Below are 6,000 nucleotides of genomic sequence, written 5' to 3' on the forward strand. Positions count from 1 at the left end.
AATAAAGTGATGCAATTATTTTTAGCCTTTAAGTATAAATTCAATCATATCCTTGCTGTATCAGGGCACGCGCCTGTCATCAACTGCTCGACAAGTAAGGCTATAAGTGACCCATAGCCAGCGCTGCTGTCCCTTTTTTTGTGTTTTTCGGTTGAGTTCAATATCCTTTGAGTGCAGCTAATCTATTTTCGGCACAGTCAAAACGGTAGTCGAGCATGAAAATGCGTAATTTTCCTCGAAAAACAAAACATCCTAGATCCTAACAATGGCCCGCAACTCGTCGAGTGTATGTGTGTGTGTGTGGGGGTGTCCTTTTGAAGTGCTAAGTGCGTGCCATTAGAACAGCTGGCGTTGCAGTTGCGTAAAATGCATTTTAATTTACAGTTTTAACAGCTGCTGGCTGCATTCTAAATTTAGTCGAGATCCTCGGCGATCCTCTGCGCGAACTTTATCGCGTGCGGTATGTTTTGTGGCGCGTGGGCAGGACAAATTAGCATATGTATATGTATATGGAATGGAATGGAATGTGGTCGCGGGTGGCAAGCAGCCAGAGCTGGACAGGAGCAGGGAGGATTGTAGGGAGCGCAGCTGTCGAGCTTCGTTTGCTCAATGATCGCGTGTCCCCTTAATTAAGGTCGCATCCCATATGGCCATTCCCATCGCCTGCTCTGGCCTGGTGCCTTATGCAAATTATTTTGATATCATTAATCTACGTTGAATGACAGCGAAATTTGAATAAGCATATTTATCAACGGACTATGAAAAATGACTCCGAAATTCGGGAATCGCAGAGTATTGAGTATCGTGAATTGTTTTGCGCGGAATATTCAAATTTCTGTGCATTAATTACAAACGCAATATTTACAAAACAAATGTGTTGCATTGTCAGACAGCAGCAAAAGGTGTGAGCAGCAATAAGGCTAGGGGTAGGAGAAGAGGTTGGGGTAGGGGTAGGGGTAGGGGTGACAGCTGTCAACCCCTTTAAGACATAAGTGCCAAAATTTACAAAGATTACAACTTAATTTCAAGTCGCGCATTTCCATTTTAGCTGCATAAATCTCCGCCTCGGGTGAAATGCTCGCACACACACACACACACACACAAACACACAGACAAAAAGACACTCGAAAATGTTGGAAAATATTTTGTCGTGCCCCGAAGGACACAGTTATTGTTGGCCCAGGACCAGGACAAAACCCCTTTTGTGTCTCACCGGCATCGGGCAACTGACATTTGCATCCTTCAGCTGTGGCTGCGGCATCTTATCTTGTCGCTACCACCATTTGAATACTTCTCTCGGGCTGTGTGACTTTTGCGGGCATATTGTCCTTTCACACCTTCATTCTCAGCGTGGAATATCCTTACACTCGAATGACTCGATGCATGCGCATCTTTCATTTGATGCCTGTAAATATTTTGATTGCATTCATTGCACTCTCAATTCCGACTAAAACGCCCCGCGGAATTCAACTGATGACTGCCAATTAACAGCGCCCTGCTTAGCTGTTCATACCCCAAGCACAACTACCAACAATCAACTACTGACTACTGACTACTGACTGCCTTAAATGCGAGCTACCATTTAGCAGTTACCTGTTTCCGCTGGCAGACGCACTCACCTGTGGCCAGTTTACCCTGCGGGCCCAAATCAAAATTGCATCGGGGCAGAGACACTTCCTACTGCCTTCGTCTTTCACACGTTACTCACTAAGCATAAAGCAAGAAAATAACGACGACGACAGCAATCAACCATTATTTCGAAAGCGACTCCTAAATACTCTTACAAAACAAGTGTGCTTAATCTTTCCGTTAAATTGGCTAAGAAGGAAACTCTGTGAACATATTTTACTTAATTTTACAAAAAATGATATCTTTTTGACTTTGTACTTAAATAATTTTAATATTGTTAAAAGATAATATCTTTTATATTTATACCTTTCTTATTTTACTTAGCTCTCTAGCATTTTTATTTAATGCCAATTTAATATTATAATTTTCTTTCCTTTTATTTTTATTTACATCTGCCTCAATACAATAAGCAAAGTTCATTATTATATATATATTATACGGAAGTGATAATTATAAAGGTGCTATTATTAATTTAATAGCAATGTTGTATAGTATTATAGTTTAAATTTTTTATTTTTGCTACATTTTTTTATATTTCTAATCTCAATCATAATATAAAGAAAAGGAACGTTTTTGTATTATTTATTTTTGTTAAGTAATAATTATTAAGTACTACTTTTCAAAATAATCATTTCATATATATTCTCCTATACACTTTCCAGCACATTAAATAGGCAAATTACCCGATGTATAGAGTATTATGCAGGGGCGCGAAAATAGGGCGACATCAGAAAGTCTCAGCGAGTTCACAGCACTTGACCAACAAAGCGGAGCTAACCCGAAGCAGAGCTAACTGTGAGTTCGCCAGCGTCCAGCGAAGCGTTCTATTCGTAACGTATTTTTCATGAATTTTCTGAGCTCAGTAAAGAGAAAAAACATTTAACGCCTTCATATCTTGAGGTGCGTCTTCAACCATCAATTCCTTTTGCTTATAGATCTCGCTTTGATGATAAAAATCCATTTTTTCCCAGACAATTAAAAGATGGTCATAAAAGGCATTTTGGCCTTTTTTCAGTTTCTCTCTTCAGCGATTGTCTGATGTGTCTAAGATGTGTTTTGGTGTCTCTGATGAGTGTGATATCCTCGATGTGTGGCAGTGGGTTAGTAGCTGATTCTCAGCAGTTTAACTGAGGCCATAAAAGGACGTTAAAACTGAGTGATGAGTGAAAGCTACTTTAGTTTATAGCTTTGCTTCGCACTCGTTAAAAATATTTAAAAAATAGCTTTTCAAGTCGTAAATGATGCTTGATACGACTATATAAACGAAAGATGCACAAATCTTTCTATATAGTGAAATTTAGTCATCATAGAATTTACAAATCACTCTATTATTATTATATTTCTGGTATGGTCTGAAAAATATAGATGTGAAATCTAAATAAATTACAAGTAATTTATAGTTTTTTTCGCTTTTTAAAATTGTAATTCTTAGTATTACTTTTCTGAACCATGTTCTTCATTAATCCTCATAATGATTACAGCTCATTGTGAGGTGTGAAAGTCCTCTTCCTCTTCTGTTATGTAAAGTTTAACAGAGTCATCAAGATATTCGCGAATTTTTCCCACCCTTAAGCCTGCAATAAATCAATTGCGAATGCAAAATCATTTGCAAAAATTTGTAAACATTTTATTACAATGTGTGCGATGGGCATGGAATCCCATTCTCCTCAGAGAGCTACTTAACATGCAGCAGAGGAGAACAAAAGGAATTTGCAAAATGTGTCGATCCTTTTTCAACTGACAAGACTCTATCAAAAGAGCATGTAACCCTTTACCCCCTCCCCCCCACCACCATCGTTGTAAGAAACCATCCCTGATATACGATATGAGTGATCAGACCTAACCTAACTGTTCAGACCTAACCTAACTCACATCTGGGAAACGACGATGCTTTGCATACTCGCATGTTGCAACTGCATAACTTTGACTTTGACCATTTATTGGCCGTGGATAATCCCGTTAATGTGCTTACTGCGGCCGCCATTTAAATAATCTACAGTTCTCGCTTTAATGTGCTTAAGCTACACATCCGCAATTCCTTTTCGGTGTTTGTCATCTCTCGTTCTTGTCGGGACACCTTTTAACGTCTTTGTAACGTGATTTTGATTTTCCGGCGCTTTTACTTTATGTCTGTTTCTGTTCCCTCCCGATCCGATGCGAGCGAGTATCGCTTACATTATTCGTTATCCGTTATTCGTTATTTGGTATTCGGTATTCGGTATTCGTTATGCGCGAAGCGAATCCATCAATTTTATAGCCAAGTATTTCGCTTCTTTTATTATTTATGCCAGTTGCCATTCGGATTCCGATAACGTTGCTTTCCTCACAATTCGCGCTGCATGCAATTATTATTATTATTTTTTTTGTTTTTTTATTATTCGCTGCTTTTTGTTATTTCACAGGCACTGCTGTGGCTTCCCTCAGTCCTCAGTCCTCAGTCCGCGGCTCCTCGTCTCCTCTCTTTGCCACTGAAACAAAAGTCGAAATGGTTACAACAGTCGTCTCGTCGTAAAGTTTTCGCAGTGCCCGCTTTAAGCTGCTTATATGACCATGTATGGCAGGGTGACGATGAAGAGGGGAGCGGGTAACGAGACTGCTGGCACCTTTTTGCTTATAAAATGTATTATATTATGGCCATTGCATACAAAGCATTTTGTGGTTTATCCTTTCAGCAATAAAAGTATCCGATTACTAACTGCACTTTTTCACATCGACTTCAGACTCCGTTCTTCATTCTTCATTCTTCATTCTTCATCCTCAGTCCTTAGTCCTTCATCCTTCACTCTGGAATACCGGGAACACTGTGTCAACGTGTAGATCAAATGCTAACGAGGAGCCGCTCACAGGACACAGGATGCACAGCTGTGCTTCCTTTTGCTCTGCTCTTTCACATTTCGCATTTCACTTTTTAATTAAAGCTTAAGCCCTTTTAAATACCCTAGAAAGCATTAACAAAACCAGGTTATCCCAAGTTAAATGCCACTCAAAGAGCGTTGACATGATATGCATTGTCCGTAAATTGAAACCAACAACTGCTTTTTTGTGTGTCAGCTGTGCCAATGACATGTTTAAGGAGTGCTAAACGTCCTTAAAAGGGTAAATAATACTTGTAACTCTGCACAAACTTAAATCGAGCATTCCGAAAGAGGAAAGTGCAATTCAAGATTTATGGGAAGAGAACTATTGAAAATGAGAAATAATTTCAAAAAATACCTTATTACTATTATTAAATCTCCGAAAATTTGATCGGCACTTAGTGAAGGTAATGAGGAAAAGAATAAAGAAGACACTTAAACTTGAAGGTTCATTTCTCTTCTAAGTTATAATTAACCCTATCCAATTTTATTTTAAGAAATGTATTAAAAAGAAATTATATATAAGATACTAAAGCCAATATGTTTTTTTTTAAATTACACATTTTTTAAATGAGGGCTCTATAAAGTTATTAATTATAAATACATCAAATATAGAAAGAGGTTGGAACAAAATTCTAAATCTGAAAAGGTTTATTCCGTATATATCCTTTTCAGATTTTTTAAAAAGGAGAAAATGTGTTTGTATTGTATTACTTTTCTACATCAACAAATATTTTAGTGAACGAAAACCAAAAAGTTATTAATTGTGTTCATATTTAAAATGTAGCAATACAACAGCGATACTTTTAATAAACAAATATACATTTTATAAAAATAAATTAAAAACTTTGTTAGTTAAATTATATATTGAGTATTTACATTAACTAATCAACAGAGCAGATTTGATTTTATTTATTAATTTAAGTGGTATATTATAGAGAGAACGCAGTTGCTAACATTTTGAAGAAAAATTATGCAAATTATTAAACTGAGGCATCAAATAATTACACAACATATATTCATGACTGCCTCTAGCTGGGCAAGTATTTAGTTTCCATCGCTCTAAAATATTCAATTACAATTTCGAGTGGATGTGATTTAATAATGTTTCGAATGTGTAGTTTAATGTTTACCTGAAGCGCAGACAGTTATCTTTCTGAGCCCTCAACCCTGTGGAAAGCATCATCATCTCAAATGACCATCGTAAGGAAGAGAGAAGAGAAGTCGAGACCCATTCACATAAATTTTGTAGCCAAAAGTTATGACAACTCTGAGAGAGGCAACAAAAGGACGAACTTGTAATCAGAGGAAAGCACAAAAACAAGAACCAAGTGCTGTGTGTCGAGTGAAAACCCCTTTTGTTTTTCCCACATGCAACATAAATATGAAAATGAATACGGAAGCAGACAGAGACAGAAACAGAGACAGAGCGAGAGAGCCAATGGTCAGCTGGCTGCGTTAATTGAATCATTACGTGAAAAACCCAACAACAATGCAACATAATCATTATGAGTGA

This window comes from Drosophila sulfurigaster, chromosome 3 (genome assembly GCF_023558435.1).
Source record: "Drosophila sulfurigaster albostrigata strain 15112-1811.04 chromosome 3, ASM2355843v2, whole genome shotgun sequence".
NCBI classification, from domain to species: domain Eukaryota; kingdom Metazoa; phylum Arthropoda; class Insecta; order Diptera; family Drosophilidae; genus Drosophila; species Drosophila sulfurigaster.